Source organism: Felis catus, chromosome D3 (genome assembly GCF_018350175.1).
Source record: "Felis catus isolate Fca126 chromosome D3, F.catus_Fca126_mat1.0, whole genome shotgun sequence".
NCBI lineage: Eukaryota > Metazoa > Chordata > Mammalia > Carnivora > Felidae > Felis > Felis catus.
The window spans coordinates 51,610,713-51,625,135 of NC_058379.1; the positions used below are offsets into that span (position 1 = coordinate 51,610,713).

At 32.9% G+C, this 14,423-nt stretch overlaps 1 long non-coding RNA gene across 9 annotated transcripts in view; it reads left to right on the top strand.

The window, feature by feature from the left end:
* The window catches only part of LOC109493053, a 151,646-nt gene that overhangs the window by 74,534 nt on the left and 62,689 nt on the right, over nt 1–14,423 (top strand). For 4 of the 9 annotated variants that reach the window (XR_006588215.1, XR_006588220.1, XR_006588217.1 and 1 more), the window contains one exon: nt 3,141–3,222. The exons of the other annotated variants lie outside the window; for them this stretch is intronic. This is a non-coding gene — a long non-coding RNA (uncharacterized LOC109493053). The remainder of the gene's footprint in view (nt 1–3,140; nt 3,223–14,423) is intronic. 9 annotated transcript variants of the gene reach the window in all.

Below are 14,423 nucleotides of genomic sequence, written 5' to 3' on the forward strand. Positions count from 1 at the left end.
TGTTTTTTTTGTTTGTTTGTTTGTTTTACTCCATTATCTGCTCAGACAACCTCTCCAGCTCTTTTAGTAATCAGTTCAAAGGTTATTCCTGGTATGAAACTTTACCAGATTCCCTATTTACTTTTATCTCCTACATAAAATAGAACACTTAATGTCTTTGCCTCCCTGAACTTAATACATGATTCTTTCGAAGTACCTATGATGCTTTATTACAACTATGCATTTGCATGCCAGTGTTATTCTATCAGTTTTGCTTTACTGATATTTGCATCCTCAGGCAAATGATTGACACAAATCAGATTTGTGATAATCTTTGAGTAAATGAATTTGTTGTTGAAGTTTCAACTGCATGGCTACATTGATTAGGCAAATACCAAATATATATCTGAAACTCTGTGCTTAGATCATTTGTTGCCATAATGTAATTACATTTCATAATCATTTTTAAAAGTACCATAAATGGAATGCTGTAGTGAATACTATGATATGCTGTCTAGATCCCCTCTCAGACCCCAGCTGCTGGCAAAAAGCCTTAGACTGTGAGAGTTCTTTATGAATTGTCACTGCTGAAGATAATCTCACCAAAGGTCAAGTGATCTTCCTGGGGCATCCCAGGAAGGCCTAAGTCCTTTGCCATAATTCAGTACAATACTGAGAGAAAAAGCATGTTTGAGAGTTCACTTTCAGGTCAGCAGAAACCTTCTATAAGGTAACATTACACCCATTCTCCCTATGACTGATCCTGACTCTTTCCCTTTCTTTACATAGGTGTTCGTCTCAAGAAAATAACTATTATATTTCTCTCATGTTTTTCTCCTTCTCGAAATCTGTTTTCGGAAGATAGATGTGTCACCCTTTGAGCAGCAAAAGTAAATTATTAGCACAGATATTTCAATTTCTTTTCGCTGTAAATGTTGGAGGACATTACAACTCACTAGTGGCTAATATGCAGACTGTCACTGGTTCTCACACTCATACTTGTAACCATGCATCATACATAATATGAGACATAACCTGAGAAGAGTAAGGGTTCCAAATACAGTGGGATTTTATTGAGGTCCTCATTCACTGGTATACCGTTAGCATACTAGGACCTATTTTCCCTTCTATGCTCCCTGTTGGATGAATTTTTAGATTAAATGATATAATTTTAGTTAAACTAACACTTATAAATTGGAAAGATGACTAACAAAGATACTTGCAGAGAAAACGGGTCGATGATACTAATGACACAAGTAAAAGCAAATAACAGTGAAGTTACAGAGATGCCGTGTCTCTCAAGTCTTGCAAAAGTTTTTATTTATTATTATTTTTTTGCCACTAACCTGGTTAAAACAAGGTATAGTCTAAATAAATGTGTTGAGAATTTAGGCAACTAAATTCTACTAAACTACTACTAAATAATTAATAGGTCAAAGAGAATACCCTACTACCAGAAATCCTTAAGTCCTTATTCCTATAGTAGAAAGCCATACTGAGAAGGTGGCAGATTCACAGATTCACTCGACATAGACACAAAAAAACCTTTCTCATGTGACTTGCTATTTTTAATTGCTATTATATTATGCCAACCTTAACAAAGTTTCATTTAAGTTCCACCTTTAACTTTCACTCAAGAGTCTGAATAGTTTACAGGCGATTATTAGCAGGTTGCCTCAGAACCTCCACCAAGATTCCATTCTCATAACTTCTCCCATTAATTTTTGTGAAGTTGTAATTAATACTCCCTTAAGCACGATTTTCATATTGCTAAGGACACTGAAGTGAATGTGCATATTACCTAACATAAAACCTAAAATTCCCAAACCATACCACAAAGCTTCTCTGCTTCAACCACTTCCTATACAATGTAAACAAACATATTTCTGTCAACTAAGCTAACCATTTGCCCTCTGCTTTACCCCAAGTTACCATCCTATCCAAAGTTTTCTTGTTGTTTTCACCATATCAATGTATTTATTTTTATGTTATATTCACTCTTCCCTATGCCTTTATACAAATGTAGACTCATTGTATCTTTTCTTTCAAATAAAAATGTAAATACAGAACAACAACTCAAAGTATTGAAAATACAAGGCCTTAAATTATTTTTTATGATAAAATGTGGCCTATTTTGACCATCATTCTGAAAGTGACAAATTCCTAAAGCTATAACTTCTAGTGAGAAAAAATAAATGCAGCATATTCAGCTACAAGTTTAGAAAGAAACCTTATCACCATTTATTAGGCTCATATTTTTTCAAAAGTACATAGTCACTTGGAAGAGTGATGTTGAGGAATACTATACTTAACACAATGTGCTATTTGAAGACATTATTTCACCCAATCAATAGTCATTGATATTAATTTCATTTTGATCTGAAAATTAAATATAATTTACATGTATATTTAAAAAATATTTTGCATTAGAACAAAAAATGTCCTAAATATATTACAAAGCAAAGTAATCAGAAAGCTCATCTTAATAAAAACAAGAAATAAAAGTGTACATCTTTAGATTTTCTCATTTGTTAAAAAAGTTAACTTTGATATAAATGTGTATGCTTTTTTTCTGTTTTGAATATTCACTTTAAAAATAAGGGCTGTATTCTACTTGTTTATGCAAGACATTATGTTTTAATGTAACAAAATATAAGCTAAAATGTGTCTGAAAAACAGGTCTCTGAATATAGAAATTGAACATTGGATGGAGGCCTTCTAAGTCATAGTGTACCTATATTGCCTTTAAGGCAGCATAAAGAAAGTGCATTTTGATATATATCTTTAATATTCTTTTTATTGAAGTGAGAGACAGTATAAGAAAGTAACTTCTAGTTTCTTGGAACAATGTATTCCCAGATTATTCTATGTGTAGACATCCTTGTTACTTTTAACATTCCCTTTACACCAATAACCCTTTACTTGGAACCATAAAACAAATATTCAAAATCGTAGAGGAGAGAAAATGCACATGTTGCCATGTTTTAATTAAATATTTATTTCATTTTCACAAGTTAATATTTTTTAGAATTAGTGTAGTTACAGTGTATTTCTGAAAATAGAAGTTATACGATTTAATAATTATGTAGAAATAGATCTGAAATAAATCTTTATATATAAACTTTTTGTAGACTCTAACTCTAAAGTTCTCTTTTGCCCAGGAAAAGAGCAGGACACAGGATGAAAAGCAAGAGATGGCTAATGTCTGCAAAATACAAGAGCCCTGAATAACCATCCTTGCCGGTATTTACTAAGATCAGAAGGCTTACAAATGTGATAGGTGTGCACAAAGAGACAGAGAAACTGTAAACATTAACTCATGGGCATAAGGGAAAAGGGGGTTTTGAAGATATATAGTGTTTGGGGTTTGGGCCAATATAAACCAAATTCCTGGCGCCTGGCAGATGGGCAGGTGGTTGTTAATGGCAGACAGGAGGCGTCGTGTCTGTTTATTTTAGCTAGTCTAGGGGATAAGACAGATAGAACAAATAACCTCAGGGTTAACAAGGCACCTTTTCTTTTGTTAATCAGCTCCACTCTGGGCAGCATCACCCCCAAAGCAGCGGTCTATAGCTCTATTTATCTGTTTCCCTAACTTGGTCCTTTCCTCCTTAAATTCAGCTTTGTTATAGCACTAAATTGGGGGGGTGCTTCTGCCCTGAACGCCTAATCTTGCTTACTTCATGTACCTTTGTATTGGGTGCCTTTGCACCCTTCTCTATTCTGAGGCCCTTTGCCCCTCCATGTCTAATCTGGGGGCTCTGCACCCCCTCTCTATGTTGGGTTCCTTTGAACCCCCTCTCTATTCTGGGGTGCCTTTGCACCCCCCTATTCTGGGGTCCTAATCTTGTTTACCCAAACTCGGATGTGAGCATCCTATGGCTTTGTGCTTCTTTATGCCTTGTTAATCCATTGGTATAAGCCCAGGGAATTCTTAAGCTTATTCCCCACATAAACTATCATAAAATCTACATAAAATTATACTAACTTAGGTAGAGTATATCAACTTTTAACATATTATGATAATTTAGAGCATTTTATTAGGTGAACATTGTCAAACTGAACTTAAGTTAAAAGTCTCTCCTAGGACATGTAACTAGCCATTATGTATGTCATTAGCCAATATTTCTTCTAAAGTTTCATCCGTATCATTTGCACTCTGATTATTTCATTTTCTTTTTATCCATTTCCTAAATTTGTCTCATTTTAAGACTTTATCTCTTTGAGCACATACTTAAATATATGTCTTAATCATATTTTATACATAATAAAATCTATTTTTAATGTTAGCAAATATAAACTGCAGCATTGACATATAACTTATAAAATGTTATCATTTTTATTAAGACCACCAAAGATTTCTATTTTAATGTGTGTTTATAGATTTGTTAACAATATGAGTATCATTACCATCTTATTCCAAATGTTTTCAAAATCATTTAGTGATATTCCTTCCAGATGGTCTTATAGAGAGCTGTTAGAGCAGTGTTTCATCTTAATGTTAAAATTCTTATATAATAATAAGTTGATTACATTGTTTAAGTGGTTTTGATATGTTCAGAGGAAGACTTCTACATAATCACTTAGTAAGTTTAAAAAGAGAGAGAGAATAATCCATGGCAAAAATCATATAATGTTGTTAATTTCAATATCTCATTCAAACAGGTTTTAGGTTCTCTTCTGGTGCCTATGTTAGAGATTTGTAAATAACTCATCATAACCTAGTTAGAGGCAGAAAACCTGAATAAATTGGATATAAGCATTTCAACAATTAACCCTATCTTCATCTTCTTAAAACAATTACAGCATTAAATATAAGAAAATAATGTGCTTTTCCTTCTCAATGCCAAATTCATCAGACAGACATGTCTTCAGTTGCTTCTGTCTCTATATAATTAAGAATTTTTGATTCAAATATATGTTTGAAGGCTTATGGCTATCTATATACATATAAACACATACACACTATAAGCTAGTGATTAGATAGACAGATAGACAGATAGATAGATAGATAGATAGATAGATAGATAGATAGATAGATAGATATCAATGGCTATATTCTGACACTCAGAATCAAAAAAGTCTAATATCTACAGTTGATTTACATATTACCATAAGTAAAGTCAGAAATATGAATCTTTAATCAAAGTATATACGTGATATACGCTAAAACCCACTGAAAATGACTTGATTTTTCATTAGTCAAGATAATCACAGATCAACTGTCATACACAATGCAAAATGGTAATATATTTGTTTAAACATTTACGTAACATAATTGCTTTCAAATACTTGGTAGTAGTTTAACTGAACCAGTTAATTTTGGGAAAAAAAATTCTTCTCTATTGCATCCATGTGAAAACATTTATTTTAATAGTCTGCCTGTATTTTTCCAGTGTGTCCAGGGAATCAATTTTCCAAAAGAGCAAGGTTATTCCTTTGTTTTATTTGTTTGTTTGTTTGTTTTAATGTAATGTGAGACTAAAAACATTTCTCTATGACTCTTCCATTAAACCAACCCTGCTAGTCATATGCCCTTTCTTTGTATGTATACACAGATTGACAATTCTCTATACAAATCCATTCTCTTATTTCCTTTCCTTTTGTTACCTTTAATTGTGGTATTTGATTTTTCTTGTAAAGATAACTGTCCCAATTCCAATAAGCATCTTTCTGCAGGCTTACCAGTGTTCACATTTGTCTCCAGATTATTAACTCAGAAAATCATTTGGACAAATTTAGACCTCTAGAGATTAGTTCAGGTCATCTTCTGCATTAGTTTTCTTAAGCAACTTGTCCACTGTGAGTTATTTCTGAGACAGAGATTTGGCTATGGCTTTACTATCATGTGTGTGTGTGTGTGTCTGTGTGTGTGTGTGTCTGTGTGTGTCTCTATCTATCTATATCTATATTTGACTATACTCCGAAGGACCTCAATGATATTCTTACCTTAGAATAAATTTTAGAGAAAATGCAATGTACTTCAGAACACTGTCAAGTCTTTAAAATGGAATGTTTCCATTTAAAGTTAAAATTTGCTAAACACTGAATGTGATTCATTAAAATGATATAATGTTAACTTTGTTCATTTTGATGGGAATGTAGAAAATATTGCCCTATGCCAGTGCAGGTTTAAAATCTAAATTCATGCATACACTTCACATAGTTTCCTTTGCATTCTTATTATACCACCAGCATCACAGAAAGACAATAAAAACACAGTAAGTGTTTTAACTATTATCAGAAGGAGATAGGGACACTGTCCACAAAGGAACTATTCTGAGAATAAAGACAACCTAGCTCTAATTCTGACTGTACCAGTGATTAGCTCTGGGTCTTTAGAGAACTCAGTAAGCAGAGGATCCTGAAGAAAAATTATCTCTAAAGCTGTCCTAAGTACATCATTCAATATTTCTGAGTTTTAGAACACATGAATTTGCAAAAGGAGAAGGCCCAACAGTAAAGTAACTAGCTAGATATGTAATATAAATATTTCAATCATATTCTAGTTTAGACTTCTAGTATCAGCCACTTCAAGTTCCACCAAAGGTAAAGTATCTATTCTATATTTTTCCAAAAATACTACAATGTCAAAAACCTAAGTATATTTCTTTCTCTTAACTTTAGATTCTGTCTTCTTAGCATATTCAAGCAAAAATAAAAGTATTGCAGAACTTCTAAAATAGTTATTTTATTAAACACACTATATGTGTGTCAATTCTGACTTTTGCACTAGTGCTTGAATCAGTTATTTTTTAAACCAGAAATGACATCTGTTACACTGTTACATTGTGAGGTAAAGTTTTCCTCACAATAAAAAAATGTAGGTCTTCTTACTAATTGGTGAAGTGGATACTCAATTGAAATTTACGGATTTACTAATGTTCTAAGAAAAATGTATTTTTTATTGCCATGAATTGAAAGGATTTAAACATTCATAAACTAAAAATTCCTCTTAAAGCAACTAATACATTTTACTGACAAGTTTGACTTAATTCTTTGTCTCTGAAGAGGACTGACTGAATATTTGTATATAACAACTGAGCACATGCCATATTGCTTTGCGGGTTAAAAAAAACTTCAAAGGAATAATTTTCCATCAATCCTGTTTATTAATGCAGCATAATACATTTTATAAAATTATATAATTCCTATACTGATATTTTTGAAGTGAATATTTTGAAATAGGAGATATACTATGGGGTATACATAGATAAAATATTCAAGAGAATTCACCTTCTTAGGTCTGAGAACAGTGCCATAGATAGGGATCCTCTCTAAATATCACATTACTTTCTTATTCCATTGGTAAGGAATATTAATTACATTTTGTGAAGTATATTCAATTTTCTGAGTTTCTATTTAGACAAGTGGTAATTGTTGGAAAAAAAATAAAGATAGCACATCGATAACATTTCTCCCTGAAACTTATCCCCTTACTGGTCTGCTGTAAGGAACAAGAATAAACAATAGTCTTTTCTTCTCTTTGGTCCATAAGCAGGATCCCCAGAAATCTAGGTAAAAGTTCATTGATCAAGTTTTTCTGAACGTTCCCACTTTTGAAGAAATTCTCTGTTTAAAGCCTGGGAAAGTGTTTAATGATAGCTCTCATTATCTCTCACTATGGTATCCTGCATAACTTTAGTGTAGTCTAATAATCATTGTCTGGTAGTTGAAAAGGGAATTCTGACTTATATATATTTTTTGAATTTGGTGGATTCAAGTAAGGCAGAAAATGTACTTTTACTCTGCCATCTGTGATGCCATGGTTCTCATAATTTTTTTTAATTTTTATTTATTTTTAAGTTTATTTATTTTGAGAGAGAGAGAGAGAGAGTATGTGTGTGTGGGGGGGGGGGAAGGGCAGAGAGATAGACTGAGGGAGAGAGAGAAAATCTAAACAGGCTCCATGCTGTCAGTGCGGAGCCACCCTATGTGGGGTTCAATCCCACAGACCATGAGATCATGACCTGAGCTGAAACCGAGAGTCCTATGCTTAACCGACTGAGCCACTCAGGCACCCCTCTCATCATTACCCTTAATGTCAAATAATTGAACCATCATCACTGAAGCCAGGAATAAGACATAGAAGTCTATTAGCACTCCACTAATTCATCCAGTTATTCAGGTAACAAAAATGTATTCTGTGGGATGTAGTTTCCTTATTCTATAGTGCTGTTTGGGAAATTCTGGAACTACAAAAACAAGACAGGTAATTCTTTTTAAAAGCTTAATTTTGGAAATCAGGTGCCAAAATACCATTTATAGATGATTTAGTCATCTATCTACAAAACTCAAAGAATTAATAAAGCACTATTATAAATGTTCAGAAAGTTTAAAAAGACAATTCAAAATCAGCAATATTAAAAATTTTTATTCATAAAATTATATCCTAATTATGTTTTCTCTTTATTTTTATATATTTTTTGGATCTTTTATATAATGGAGAACTTCAAAATACATAAAATTAGGCTATAGTAAATCTCTATCTGCATCTAAGTAAAACCTGTTCTGTCCCACTTATATCCCCACACATCCTCTCCCCATATTATGAGGGAGTTTATCTGTTTAATCATGAAAATTTCAGTATGTATTTCTAAAGAAGTACTCCTTTTAATTAACTGAACTGCAAATAGGGTTATCACACCTGAAGAAATAACAATACTTCCTCAGTAAACTAAATATTCAGTTAGTCAAATTCTCTTCCCATAAATATTCAAAATCAGAAAATATTTCAAAATATTTCAAATATCTCTTTTCTATAATGAACATAATTTTATATTAACTTTCACCTTCATTTTTTCTATATATCCCCCTACAAGTCTACTTGTTATTCAGATATTTTCCTCTATAATGTAATTTAAAAACTGTAACTTAAGTAATTATTCAATATATAAAAAGCAATTGACTACAATAATACTACAAAAACTGCAGGAAATATTTTGTAAGGAAAAGATGACCAAGCAGATTTTAGTGATTTTAGCCTCTAAAATATAGATACACACACACACACACGCACACACACACACACACACACACACACTATTTATGATTGCTGTAGTAACAACTTAGGGCAAGGCCTTCCAACTGATTTTCAGAGTATACTGTCCTAATTTACAATTTCTTTGGCATCCATATAACTCTTTCTGGAACTTCTTCCAGAGGTTTTTGCTGCTTCTCATTCCCAAGTGACAGACGCAAAAATTTGTTTTTCCTGGAGCTAGAAATGTATGACTGTAATAGTACAGTACTTCCAAAAGCCACATTCAGAGAAAGAAGATATTGATGCAAATAGAGGTGTACATCTTGTGCTGAGCTTTGGAGCATTTAGGATTTGAAAATACCCTTCCTTATGATGTCTGTGATGTTAGGTTTCAGATGCAGAAAACTGATATACAACGTGTTTTACAACCTACTCAAGGCTGCAATTGATAGAGTAAATTTAGTCCATCCTCCTAAATAGTTTGAATTACATTTTCTATTTACATTTTTTTCATATTTCCTATCAAGGGCAAACCATCTATGAGTTGTTAGTTTGGGCCCCCACTCCTGGAAACAGAAGAACTAGGCTTTATTCCCATTAAATGTCCACTGAGTATGGATAATAAATAAGGCATTATTTTTTTTCTATACAGCTGTGTGTGACATAATATTGTTAGTGACATAGGAGATACTCATAAAAATGTATACTAATACAGGGTTCTGCATAATAAATATATCTAAACTGGTTTGACATTTCAAAAAAATTAAACAATAATATTTAAAAAATTAAAGACTTTATGTTTTAAAGTTAATATATAGAGTGTACTGATTTAATGATTTTTTCAATAAATATTATTAAAACATTGCATTTTTTTTATTGAGGTATTAACAATTCCCTGAAAGTGGATTTTAGCTTACTTATTGCCCAATGAGTTGCAGTTTTGTTGCTCAAAATGATAATCATGTGCAGCATTTACTAGATGTTTAAATATCCACATATAGATTATTAAACATTTTTAGGGTCCACTTAGTGTTATGAAGCTTAGTCCTTGTTAGAATTTCACAATCACATTGAAAAGGCAAATAAACAAATACAACTAATAGTATAAACCAGTAAATTGTACATTCATGATATATATACCGGATTTGGGGAGTGAACATACTTGAGGGAGTTTAAAGGACAGAGTTGATATTGCTTGCTATTGTCATAAAGTTTTAAAGAGGAGATGATCCACAAATAAATTCTTAAAAGATAAAAAAACCCATAGGGAAATACACTAAGTTCTCAAGCATATTTATGAATTAGAGACCTTCAAAACAATATATAACATCATCAGATAATACAGGAAACATACATCTTTTGAAGCATATTCTTCCATTCCTGCTTTTACTGAAAACCTGTTTTTCCCATGGCAAAAGTGTAATTCATGCTCTAGTGAATCCCCTCTCTAGCAATGTTAAATAGTGAAGAGCTCAAAATGACTTTAGGAATTTTTTTCTTATTAATTCTCACATTCCCATAAGGCAGATGGGAAGAATTACTATCCTCATTAAATAAACTGATAAGCTAGGACACTAAGTATTTGAATGGATACAAAGAGCACAAGGCTACAAAGATCTTTGTAGTATTGAAAATATCCAATCTGACCAATCCACTAACCACAGCACTTCTAACTTTATGACTTTATGTTGACTTTTTTACTCTATCAAATGTTTGCCAGTAAATATTCACTGAGTGACCAGATTCAAAACCTGTTCCTAACCCCAGTTCTTTTCTCCTCTTTCCCCATCTCCATTGATTCCATGATTTCCTCAAATCAGTATCTTATCCATTCCCACTGCCACCATCTTCACAATTCCATATCCAAACTGCCTTAACAGTCTCCCAACCGATCTATGTTATGACAGACCCTATTCCAAATATTCCAATATGCACACATTAAATTTTCTCCAAAAGAACCGCTTTAAGAATTGTAATAACATATGTACAAATAAATTCAATATATTTAAAATTTAAGGGATTTCCTGGCACCTGGGTGGCTCAGTCGGCTGAGCGTCTGTCTCTTGATTTGGGCTCAGGTCATGATCTCAGGGCCATGGGATCAAGCCCTAAATCAGGCTGCATGCTCTCTCTTTCTTTCTGTCTCTCTCTCTCTCTCTCTCTCTCTCTCTCTCTCTCTCCTCCTCCTCCTCCTCCTCTGCCCCTCTACCCCTCTCCCCTGCTCATGTTCTTCCTCTCTCTCTCTCTCTCTCTCTCTCTCTCTCTCTCAAATAAAAAAGTAAAATTTATAAAAAAGAATTTAAGGATTTTGCTCCTCTGATTCCAAGTACAGTGGTGTCACCCTGTGCATACCTTTAAATTATAGAACTGTACTATGTGTCATGAAGAAACCAAAGGGAAAATTAATTTAATAGCCATGGGAAAACCCATGCTGTTCTACTCAGAGAGCTTATGCCTAAGAATGATTACAAGGAGGGTGACTTTTGTCTTTCCAATTCTCAGTGTTCTCAGTTCCATCGTGCTTTTTTTTTTTTTTTCAGGCAAAAGCATATCTCAATAGGAAACCAAATTCCAAAGTTTTAATAAATGTGTTTCTAAAGCATACCTTCTAAACCCATGCCAGCCATTTTATTAGAAGTCCCACTGTAGAAAGAGCTGTCAGGGCACCTGGGTGGCTCAGTCGGTTAAGCGTCCGACTTCAGTTCAGATCATGATCTCATAGTTTGCTTGGTGAGTCCCAGCCCCATGTTGGGCTCTGCGATGACAACTCAGAGCCTGGAACCTGCTTCATTTCTGTGTCTCCCTCTCTCTGCCCTCCCCACTCACACTCTCTCAATCTCTCAAAAATAAACATTAAAATTTTTTTAAAAAAAGAAAGAGTTGTCAAGGATCATTTCTTTTAATAAAGTTTTTATAATAGTTTCAGCGTTACAGAAAACTTGTGGAGGTAGTGCAGAAGAGTTCTAATATATGCCTTACACCCCATACACAGTTTCTACTATTGTTAACATGCTACATTAGTATGGTACTTTGGTCACAATTAAAGAATCAATATTGGTATATTAGTAGTAACTAAAGTCAATATGGTATTCAGATTCTTTTAGTTCTTACTCAATGTCTTTGTATTGGTCCAAGATCCCATCCAGGATACCATGTTATATTTAGTTGTCATATCTCCTTAGGGTCCTCTTGGCTGTGATAATTCCTCAGACTTCCTTTGTTTTTAATGACTTTGACAGTTGAAGAGTACTAGTTAGGTGTTTTGTGAAATGTTTCTCAACTCAGATTTGTCTGGTAATTTTCTATGATTGGACTAGGATTATTTTTTAAGGGACTGGAAAAAGTGTAAAGACCACAGAAGTAAAGGTAACGTGTTATTTCATTACGTTTTCCTTTTATTATTATTTTTTTCATAAGAACATTGAAATTCTCTTAGAAAATTTAAATTATGCAGTACATTCTTATATAGTTACCATGTTAAACATTAGGTCCTCAGACTTTATTCATTTTATAACGGGAAGTTTGTATAAAGGGTAATTTTTCATATGCTATTTTTTGTTTCATACAACTTTAGAAGCCTAACATCAGTACAAGAGGAAACCACACTATATTTCCAACTAATCATATTGGAAATCTCACTTTAAGCCACTCTGGTTAGCATATATAAACATTTTCAGAATTACAGTGTTGAAGATATAGTGGTTCACAAGGAGAATATTATGGTTCAACATAACTTTTTCACTTTATTTATGTATAAGTGAAAATTATAAAACTTATGTAGAAGTAGCATTTTTTTTACAAATGAAGAAGTAAATTGTCTTTTGCTACATTGAAAGAAGTCATGATATGTAAATAATCATTAAAAGATTATAGCTCCAATCTTACCTATCTATAAGTATCCTGAGTTTGTAGTAAATGTCCATTCCTAGTTCCCACCCTCAAAGATCTCAATACAGAATAACAGTGTGCTGCTCAAGAACATACAATTTAAGAAGCATTCCGTGTAATTCTGATTGTTCAGCATATCATATTTGAGAAACAATCTTGTCAAAAAGACAGCTAAATCCCTCCAGTGTCTAACACCTATTCTTCTAGTGATTATCTGTGCTGTTCTCTGTCTCTGTATGATTATTATTTTTCTTTTTGTCAGCTTTGTTATAGCAGCTTAGCTAATACTTTAACAACAATTTTCAGGAATTGGACCAATTCCTTCCAATAGTCATATAATGCATATTTATTAATATTTCAGTATTAGAGTGACCATATATCCTATCCTGACCAGAACTCTCTTTTCTTTAGATGTGCTCTGGTTGAAATGATAAATTAGATAGCCACTTTAGTTTTAAGGGACTTGGCCTGTTCAATGATATATCAGAATCTTAAAAGGCTTCTCCTGAACGTTAAATTCCAATTCAGGTAGAGTTCAAAATCATGTTGACTTCATAAACTTTGATTAAACAAAAGGATTGAACACTCTACACTAATGTTATTATACTATTATGTACATGTAATATTATAGTCATTGATTAGAGGGTAAAAAAGATAAATAGGCATATCTAGTCTAAGATGATTTATTTCTTTTTATTTCTATTTAAATCATTTCACAGCCTCTCCAATCTCCTCTGGCATCTAGAAATTAATGAGCCAGGAATTCTACAGCCCATTGGCAAGTGCCTATCACTCTTCCAAGTTTCTGAATAAGTGGAATGATTAATTCATTTAAATTTATTGCCCTGGGAATATCAGAGGTGACATACTTTTCTCAATACTGATTTACATTGAGAAGAAAATAAAAATTCTGACTATTTTAATTAGGCGAATACACCACTAAATCCAAGACCTTTTCCCTTGCAAATTCTTTAAGAAGTCAAATTGCTCAGCCTATTTGTTGTTGTTGTTGTTTGTTGGTTTGTTTCTGTTTGGTGGCATAAATTTTTGCCATACTTTTCCTTGCCTTAACTGGGTAGATGTCCCTAGAGATTGCTGCCTTGGAAACTGATTACTCTCTAGTCATTAAAGCTCTTTACTGACATTGCAGAAAAGTGGTCCAGATCTCTTCATTAGCCTTCAGATGGGAAGCTTTAGATAAGCACAACTAAACAACTCTAACACCATCCTCAGGGCGTATTAACAATACAAGCTTTCATAGCGTTTCCGGACTAATATTTTCTTCACTCAGATATGTTTTTATTACAGAAATCTGCAGGACTATATATCTGCAGGACTATATATCTGCAAGACTTAATAATACTCAAAACTGCTAATGTAGGACCTGAGAATATTACATAATTGGAACTTGTTATCAGTAACTTCTTCCTACATTTTTTGGTGATTGAAAGTGATGTGACTTTAAAGAGATGTACCAAGTTGATTCACTCTTCTTTTTCTGTAAATCACACTCAAACCAGAAGTATGATCTTTGATTTAAGAATTTTCATTTAATTACTACATTCCAGTCTGT